Source organism: Pristiophorus japonicus, chromosome 4 (genome assembly GCF_044704955.1).
Source record: "Pristiophorus japonicus isolate sPriJap1 chromosome 4, sPriJap1.hap1, whole genome shotgun sequence".
In the NCBI taxonomy this organism is placed as follows: Eukaryota; Metazoa; Chordata; class Chondrichthyes; family Pristiophoridae; genus Pristiophorus; species Pristiophorus japonicus.
This window is the reverse complement of record NC_091980.1, coordinates 12,134,588-12,144,978: the sequence shown is the minus strand read 5'-3', so window position 1 is coordinate 12,144,978 and position 10,391 is coordinate 12,134,588. Positions and strand designations below refer to the sequence as shown.

At 42.2% G+C, this 10,391-nt stretch overlaps 1 pseudogene; it reads right to left on the bottom strand.

Annotated features, from left to right (window-relative positions):
* Window positions 1–1,082: 1,082 nt before the first annotated feature.
* On the bottom strand, window positions 1,083–10,122 carry LOC139262009 (protocadherin alpha-C2-like; annotated as a pseudogene).
* Between the last annotated feature and the right edge of the window lie 269 nt (window positions 10,123–10,391).

Here is a 10,391-nt window from a genome sequence, read left to right as displayed (position 1 = left end):
AGCTCTAATTAATGTTATTGTGACTTTATAAGTACCATTTCTCCCTTCCTTAAAATTGATTCCAGCATTTGCACGATGACTGATGTCAGATTAACTGCCCTGTAGTCTCTGTTTTCTCTCTTCCTCCATTCTTAAACAGCAGGCAAACTTCTAATCCGCTGGAACCGTTGTAGAATCTGGGAAATTTTGGAAGACCACAGCCAATGCATCCACTATATCTGCAGCCACCTCTTTCAGAATGTAGCGTGCCAGGTCCAGTGGATTTTGGGGGTTTTAGTCCCATTAGTTTTTTATGTACTGTCTCTGAACTGAAATTAATTACTTTAAGCTCTGCACTCTTAATAGCCCCTTGTTTCCCACTATTGTTGGTATGATTTACGTGTCTTCTATTGTGAAGACAGAAACAAAATATCTATTTATGGTTTCTGCCATTTCCCCATTCACCATTATAAATTCACCTGTCTTAGATTCGAAGGGACAGATGCTTACTTTTGCTTGTTAGATAGCGGACATCAGTGGCAGCAATTAGATGTGTTAATAAGGGTGTAATAGTCCTTGCACTGCAGTCGAATGCTTTTTATTAGTTCTTTAATTTCATCTTTTCGTTTCACCTGTAACTTTACTTTATCGTAATTAGCGACTGACAGATGCAACAATCACATAGGCAGTCCACTGCAAACATTAATAGAGCTAAGTAGAGAGACTGCATACTAGGTAGAAGAAAGCTTGACAGCTAGCGCCTAGGCGGATCATCTTTTCATGCCTACCTATCAAGTTAATCAGTTTATAGATACACATTTTTTAAGTGAAGTATTTTACTGTAGATCTGCAAGTTTGTATGAATATTACAACAAATATCCTTTATAGTATCGCTTAGGTAATTAATATGCTGCACTAATTTAATTTATTCGTTGTGCTACGGCGAAACCGACAGAATAAACATGCATCCTCAAATCAGAGGGATTAAACTATATAGAGTTGTCATTGAAAATCTCGAACTGAAACGGAAATAACAACTCTCCCAGTGCCTAAGTGCGGTTATGATTCACATTGAGTTGTCAAAGACAATCGACGTCCGGCACACGTAAAAAGGATGTTGGGAAAATTTCATCCGTACCGCAATTTGCTAAATGAATACAATATTAATCTAATTGGCATATTCTTCCCAAATCGCCAAATATTGTTCCCTGCCTAAAAGCTTAATGCACTTTTCCGATAAAGAAATGAATGCGCTCTACATTAGGTATGAACTCTAGCAAATAATTCCATGCTCTACCAATTCGCTGTCTAATAATACTTCCTATTCTATTCGTAGGCCTCATTAGATGAATCCTCTTTGTGGATAAAATCTTTGAAAGAATGTTTAAGGTTTGCGATTTGAAAAACTACAGTGCCATGGCATGAGTATACCTGATTGTCTACCATGCATTAATCTCTAGTCGGAAGCCAGTATCACAGTTAATTTAATGCCTTCCTGGTTCCTAATTTTTTAGGTTTGGTTCGCCTTCCGCATTTAGTAAAAAAAAATGCAATATAACGATGTTTACATAACATATGAAGTAGTCTGCAGCAAAAAGTAAACATTAACATTAATGGTATTATAATTCCGATGCAAAATCACTGTTGGAAGTATTCCGGCAATGATAAAAACCAGGCAACGTAAAGTTATTCAAGGGACAATAAAGTAGGTATTGCTCAGGAAATTCCAAAGGGATACATTTTAGACAGCTGCTACACGTTCAATGACTAACATGCACGAAATTCACTCTAGAAAATTACTGTTGAACATTTCTTGTGACAAGTACATTACCCATCAGTCACAGTATAAATGCATGTTCCCGGTGACTATCTCAGACTGTCACTCACACGGATGTCACTCAAAGGTTTGCAGGACTTCAGGAACAAAAAATCACTCTTGGATGATTCCAGGGATAAGCGAACCGTATAATCACAGGATTCGGAAACAGGTTGCGTCTGACCAGCTGCATAATAATTTAAAGATTTATTAGCTTCAGGTCCCAGATTAAAGATATCATTCGACTTCCTCCCCATACAACAACAGCAAGTTGTTGGACTGTGGTAATGCATGTTATTTCGGTCTTGTTTACACTTCAGGTCGATGAGGAACATTATGGTTATAAGAAATATGAAGCTTGTTGATCCAAAAAATATTATTAAATATATAGTTAGATCTGAGAAATATTCAACGTTACTGGGATGCTCTGCACGTTCCGAAGGGTTTTCAGTGAAGTTCGACGGGATTAAGAAGTTGATTGTGACCATGCTTGACAGAATCGGCTGTCCGTTGTCCATCACCAAGATAACCACTCTTTGTGTGATGGTGTCTTGTCCTTAAAGCTTTGGGTTATTCTGATTTCTCCGGTGTAAAGGCTCACAATAAAGAGACTCCGATCAGTTGCATCAAACAGTTTATAGGTAACCCGTGCGTTCTGACCGGAATCGGCATCGGTAGCCATTACCTTGCAAACAATGTATCCTTGATATACTGGGTGGGGCACGATTTCCATTGCGGCGGAACTGTTCCAACTTAATGGTGAAATTATAACTGGAGCATTATCATTTAGATCCAATATAATAATCCTCACCATCGCGGTGCTGCTCAATAGCGGAGATCCAGAATCCTGAGCTTGAACTTTGACATTCTGAAAAGGGAGGGCGAACAGCCAGTTGTCGTGGTGCACATTGGTACCAATGATATCGGTAAAAAAAAGGGATGAGGTCCTACGAGACGAATTTAAGGAGCTAGGAGCTAAATTAAAACGTAGGACCTCAAAAGTAGTAATCTCAGGATTGCTACCAGTGCCACGTGCAAGTCAGAGTAGGAATCGCAGGATAGCTCAGATGAATACGTGGCTTGAGCAGTGGTGCAGCAGGGAGGGATTCAAATTCCTGGGGCATTGGAACCGGTTCTGGGGGAGGTGGGACCAGTACAAACCGGACGGTCTGCAACTAGGCAGGACCGGAACCAATGTCCGAGGGGGAGTGTTTTCTCGTGCTGTTGGGGAGGAGTTAAACTAATATGGCAGGGGGATGGGAACCAATGCAGGGAGACAGAGGGAAACAAAAAGGAGACAAAAGCAAAAGACAGAAAGGAGATGAGTAAAAGTGGAGGGCAGATAAACCCAAGGCAAAAAACAAAAAGGGCCACTGAATATAAAGGGGCTGCAGGAGGGGTCAAAACTAAAAATCAAGGTTTAAAAACTAGTATTAAAACACTCTACCTAAACGCATGCAGCATTTGAAATAAAGTAAATGAGTTGACGGCACAAATCATTACAAATGGGTATGATTTGGTGGACATTACAGAAACGTGGTTGCAGGGTGCCAAGACTGGGAATTAAACATACAGGGGTATCTGACGATTCGGAAAGATAGACAAGAAGGGAAAGGAGGTGGGGTAGCTCTGTTAATAAAGGATGATATCAGGGCAGCTGTGTTAGACGATATTGGCACTAATGAACAAAATGTTGAATCATTGTGGGTGGAGATTAGAGACAGTAAAGGGAAAATGTCACTGTTGGGCGTAGTTTATAGGTCCCCAAATAATAACTTCATGGTGGGGCGGGAAATAATCAAGGGAATAATGGAGGCATGTGAAAAAGGAATGGCAGTAATCATGGTGGATTTTAACCTACATATCGATTGGTCAAATCAAATCGCATGGGGTATCCTGGAGGAAGAATTCATAGAATGCATACGGGATTGTTTTTTAGAACAGTATGTTACAGAACCTACAAGGGAGCAAGCTATCTTAGATCTGGTCCTGTGTAATGAGACAGGAATAATAAACGATCTCCGAGGAAAAGATCCTCTTACAATGAGTGATCACAGTGTGGTTGAATTTGTAATACAGATTGAGGATGAGGAAGTAGTGTCTCAAACGAGCGTACTATGCTTAAACAAAGGGGACTACAGTGGGATGAGGGCAGAGTTGGCAAAAGTACACTGGAAACACAGACTAAACGGTTGCAGAATTGAGGAACAGTGGCGGACTTTTAAGGAGCTCTTTCATAGTGCTCTATAAAAATATATTCCAGTGAAAAGGAAGGGCAGTAAGAGAAGGGATAACCAGCCATGGATAACCAAGGAAATAAAGAAGAGTATCAAATTAAAAACCAATGCGTATAAGGTGGCCAAGGTCAGTGGTTAAATAGAAGATTGGCAAAATTTTAAACGACAGCAAAGAATGAAAAAGACAGCAATAAAGAAATGAAAGATAGATTATGAAGGTAAACATGCGCAAAAGATAAAAACGGACAGTAAAAGCTTTTACAGATATATAAAACGGAAAAGAGTGACTAAAGTAAATGTTGGTCCCTTAGAAGATGAGAAGGGGGATTTAATAAAGGGAAATGTGGAAATGGCTGAGACCCTAAACAATTATTTTGCTTCGGTCTTCACATTGGAAGACACAAAAACCTTGCTAATAATTGCTGCTCACAGGAATGTGGGAAGGGAGGACCTTCAAACAATCACTATCACGAGAGGGGTAGTGCTGGACTCAAGGTAGACAAGTCCTCTGGTCCTGATGAAATGCATGCCAGGGTAGTAACAGAGATGGCGGAAGTTATAGCAGATGCAGTCGTTATAATCTACCCAAATTCTCTGGACTCTGGGGAGGTACCAGCGGATTGAAAAGCAGCTAATAGAAACATAGAAACATAGAAAATAGGTGCAGGAGTAGGCCATTCGGCCCTTCTAGCCTGCACCGCCATTCAATGAGTTCATGGCTGAACATTCAACTTCAGTACCTCATTCCTGCTTTCTCGCCATACCCCTTGATCCCCCTAGTAGTAAGGACCTCATCTAACTCCTTTTTGAATATATTTAGTGAATTGGCCTCAACAACTTTCTGTGGTAGAGAATTCCACAGGTTCACCACTTTCTGGGTGAAGAAGTTCCTCCGCATCTCGGTCCTAAATGGCTTACCCCTTATCCTTAGACTGTGACCTCTGGTTCTGGACTCCCCCAACATTGGGAACATTCTTCCTGCATCCAACCTGTCTAACCCCATCAGAATTTTAAATGTTTCTATGAGGTCCCCTCTCATTCTTCTGAACTCCAGTGAATACAAGCCCAGTTGATCCAGTCTTTCTTGATAGGTCAGTCCCGCCATCCCGGGAATCAGTCTGGTGAACCTTCGCTGCACTCCCTCAATAGCAAGAATGTCCTTCCTCAGGTTAGGAGACCAAAACTGTACACAATACTCCAGGTATGGCCTCACCAATGCCATGTACAACTGCAGCAACACCTCCCTGCCCCTGTACTCAAATCCCCTTGCTATGAAGGCCAACATGCCATTTGATTTCTTAACCGCCTGCTGCACCTGCATGCCAACCTTCAATGACTGATGTACCATGACACCCAGGTCTCTTTGCACCTCGCCTTTTTCTAATCTGTCACCATTCAGATAACAGTCTGTCTCTCTGTTTTTACCACCAAAGTGGATAACCTCACATTTATCCACATTATACTTCATCTGCCAAGCATTTGCCCACTCACCTAACCTATCCAAGTCGCTCTGCAGCCTCACAGCATCCTCCTCGCAGCTTACACTGCCACCCAACTTAGTGTCATCCGCAAATTTGGAGATACTACATTTAATCCCCTCATCTAAATCATTAATGTACAGTGTAAACAGCTGGGGCCCCAGCACAGAACCTTGCGGTACCCCACTAGTCACTGCCTGCCATTCTGAAAAGTCCCCATTTACTCCTACTCTTTGCTTCCTGTCTGAAAACCAGTTCTCAATCCATGTCAGTACACTACACCCAATCCCATGTGCTCTAACTTTGCACATCAATCTCTTGTGTGGGACCTTGTCGAACGCCTTCTGAAAGTCAAAATATACCACATCAACTGGTTCTCCCTTGTCCACTCTACTGGAAACATCCTCAAAAAATTCCAGAAGATTTGTCAAGCATGATTTCCCTTTCACAAATCCATGCTGACTTGGACCTATCATGTCACCTCTTTCCAAATGCACTGCTATGACATCCTTAATAATTGATTCCATCATTTTACCCACTACCGATGTCAGGCTGACCGGTCGATAATTCCCTGTTTTCTCTCTCCCTCCTTTTTTAAAAAGTGGGCTTACATTGGCTACCCTCCACTCTATAGGAACTGATCCAGAGTCAATGGAATGTTGGAAAATGACTGTCACCGCATCCACTATTTCCAAGGCCACCTCCTTAAGTACTCCGGGATGCAGTCCATCAGGCCCTGGGGATTTATAGGCGTTCAATCCCATCAATTTCCCCAACACAATTTCCCGGCTAATAAGGATTTCCCTCATTTCCTCCTCCTTACTAGACCCCCCGACCCCTTTTATAACCGGAAGGTTGTTCGTGTCCTCCTTCGTGAATACCGAACCAAAGTACTTGTTCAATTGGTCCGCCATTTCTTTGGTCCCCGTTATGACTTCCCCTGAATCTGACTGCAGGGGACCTACGTTTGTCTTTACTAACCTTTTTCTCTTTACATATCTATAGAAACTTTTGCAATCCGCCTTAATGTTCCCTGCAAGGTTCTTCTCATACTCCATTATCCCTGCCCTAATCAAACCCTTTATCCTCCTCTGCTGAGTTCTAAATTTCTCCCAGTCCCCAGGTTCACTGCTATTTCTGGCCAATTTGTATGCCACTTCCTTGGCTTTAATACTATCCCTGATTTCCCTTGATAGCCACGGTTGAGCCACCTTCCCTTTTTTATTTTTATGCCAGACAGGAATGTACAATTGTTGTAGTTCATCCATGCGGTCTCTAAATGTCTGCCATTGCCCATCCACAGTCAACCCCTTAAGTATCATTCGCCAATCCATCCCAGCCAATTCACGCCTCATACCTTCAAAGTTAGCCTTCTTTAAGTTCTGGACCATGGTTTCTGAATTAACTGTTTCATTCTCCATCCCAATGCAGAATTCCACCATATTATGGTCACTCTTCCCCAAGGGGCCTCGCACAACGAGATTGCTAATTAATCCTCTCTCATGACATAACACCCAGTCTAAGATGGCCTCCCCCCTAGTTGGTTCCTCGACATAATGTAACGCCTCTGTTTAAAAAAGGGGCTGACAAAAAGCAGGTAACTATAGGCCGGTTAGTTTAATATCTGTAGTGGGGAAAACGCTTCAAACTATCACTAAGGAAGAAATTGTGGGACATCTAGATAGGAATAGTGCAATCAAGCAGATGCAGCATGGATTCATGAAGGGGAAATCATGTTTAACTAATTTACTGGAATACTTTGAGGATATAACGAGCATGGTGGATAGAGGTGTACCGATGGATGTGGTGTATTTAGATTTCCAAAAGGCATTCGATAAGGTGCACACAAAAGGTTACTGCAGAAGATAAAGGTACGCAGAGTCAGAGGAAATGTATTAGCATGGATATGGAATTGGCTGGCTAACAGAGAGCAGAGAGTTGGGATAAATGGGTCCTTTCCGGGTTGGAAATTGGTGGTTAGTGGTGTGCCACAGGGATTGGTGCTGGGACCACAACTGTTTACAATATACATAGATGACCTGGAAGAGGGGATAGAATGTAGTGTAACAAAATTTGCAGATGAAACAAAGATTAGTGAGAAAGTGGGTTGTGTACAGGACACAGAGAGGCTGCAAATAGATTTAGATAGTTTAAGTGAATGGGCTAAGGTTTGGCAGATGGAATACAATGTCAGAAAGTTTGAGGTCATCCACCTTGGGAAAAAAAACAGTAAAAGGGAATATTATTTTAATGGGGAGAACATACAACATGCTGCGGTGCGGAGGGACCTGGGGGTCCTTGTGCATGAATCCCAAAAAGTTAGTTTTCAGGTGCAGCAGGTAATCAGGAAGGCGAATGGAATGTTGGCCTTCATTGCGAGAGGGATGGAGTACAAAAGCACGGAGTCCTTCTGCAACTGTATAGGGTATTGGTGAGGCCGCACCTGGAGTACTGCATGCAGTTTTGGTCACCTTACTTAAGGAAGGATATACTAGCTTTGGAGGGGGTACAGAGACGATTCACTAGGCTGATTCCGGAGATGAGTGGGTTACCTTATGATGATAGATTGAGTAGCGTGAGTAGACTGGGTCTTTACTCGTTGGAGTTCAGAAGAATGAGGGGTGATCTTAAAGAAACATTTAAAATAATGAAAGGGATAGAAAAGATAGAAGCAGAGAGGTTGTTTCTACTGGTCGATGAGACTAGAATGAGGGGACACATCCTCAAATTACGGGGGAGCCAATTTAAAACCGAGTTGAGAAGGAATTTCTTCTCCCAGAGGGTTGTGAATCTGTGGAATTCTCTGCCCAAGGAAGCAGTTGAGGCTAGCTGATTGAATGTATTCAAGTCACATATGGATAGATTTTTAATCAATAAGGGAATTAAGGGTTATGGGGAGCGGGTGGGTAAGTGGAGCTGAGTCCACGGCCAGAGCAGCCATGATCTTGTTGAATGGCGCAGCAGACTCGAGGGGCTAGATGGCCTACTCCTGTTCCTAATTCTGATGTTTTAATGCTCTTATCTGAAAATTCTTCCGTTCCTCATAATCAACGGAACGCAGCGCGTAAATGCTCCTACTTTTTGAGTTGATATTAAAGAAAGCAGGCGCAAGCACATCATGTATCTGATTCTCCAGAATAAAATAGGAAATGTCTCGATTCTCATTCAAATCTGGATCCAGAGCTGTAACAGAAACAACAGTTGCACCAGGAGTATTATTCTCCATTACATATACATTATATGAGGACTGCGAAAATCGCGGAACGTTGTCATTTATATCAGAAACAAAACAACTATAATTCTATTTGAAGAAAGAGAGGGCGATCCAACATCCCATGCTGAAATGGCTATGTTGTACTGTGCAGTCGTTTCACGATCCAGTATATCAGTGATTATCAACTTGTAGTGATTCGTCAAAGTGGTTTGAAGTTTGAATGGCATATTCCTCGGAATCTGACATCGAACGTGTCCGTTCTCCCAGAATCTCGATCTGTAACAACGAATACAGCGACGACTGTACCTGGTTCGACATCCTCAGTTACCATTTTCATTGCTGAATTCAGCTTTATCTCGGGGTGTTATCATTCACGTCAACAATTTTAACCAATACATTAGCATGTCCAACTTTTAGTGCATTGACAAAACGTGTACCTCAAGCTCATCTGAGGCTTCAAAATACAGTAAATCTTGAATTTTGTTCTCTCCGGTTTCCGCGTTTAAATGGAACAAATCTCGCTCTCTTTGTGAGGCATAATTGCTAAAGGAATATTTGAACTCAGCGTTGGCACCTTCATCTAAATCAGCTGCATGGAGTTTCATCACCAAAGTGGCTTTGGGTGTGTTTTCTAACACCCTAGCACTGTATATTTCCTGATTGAATACACGTGCGTTGCCATTGGCGTCCGTTACAGTAATGATAATCTGAGCAGTGCCTGACCTGTCCAGGTTCGCACCATCCACAGCCGTCAATATCAGTTCAAAGGATGATTGTAGTTCGCAGTCCAAGGGTTCTCCAACAACAATTCGACGATTTTGCTACCATCGTTTCTTATGCGCATTTTGATCCCGAAGTGCTAATTCGAAGCAATCTTGTAAGTGCTGATCGTGTTTTTACCCAGGTCCGTATCGTGCGCGCTCTCGAGAGGGAAGCGCGCACCTGGTGCAGCTGACTCAGCGATCTGCAATTTCAGTCTGCAGCTGACTCAGCGATCTGCAATTTCAGTCTACTTGTCGGGAAAGTCGGCGAATTGTCATTTACATCTATTATCTCCACTTGAACATGAAAAATTTCCACATTATTTTCCATCGCGATTTCCAAAGACATGGAACAGGGAGAGCGTTCCATGCAAAGCTGTTCCCTATCGATTCTTTCATTAACGATTAAAATCCCATTTTCCACATTTACCTCGAATTATTGCTTTCGCTCATCAAAGAGCAGCTGAAGTTTCCGAGCTGTTAATTCCCGAAAGCTTATTCTTCAATCTTCAGCGAAGTTTCCAACAAAGGCACAGATCTCCAACTCCTCGGGAATTGAGTAGCAAAGTTGCCCGAAAACAAGGTGCGAGACAAAAACTACGAACATGAAATATGCCGCGCCGCTCAGAAAATTCATCATTGCTCTGGATTTTGTTCTACGTATTTCAGACTTTTTTTCCAATCCTCTGAAACTCCACTTTTTACCAACAGAAAAGAGTGATTGTTTCCATTTAAGTGCTGATATTAACTCCTGAAATGCAACAAAATTGCCTGAACGATCCTTCTAAACATGGCTGCACCGCGAAAACTGAGTTACCCTGCGATTCTCGACTGTGTTTGATGAGAAGTGAGGGGGTGGATCTCTCACAGAGTCTCAGCTCCGTATTGGTAGACAGCGACACAAAG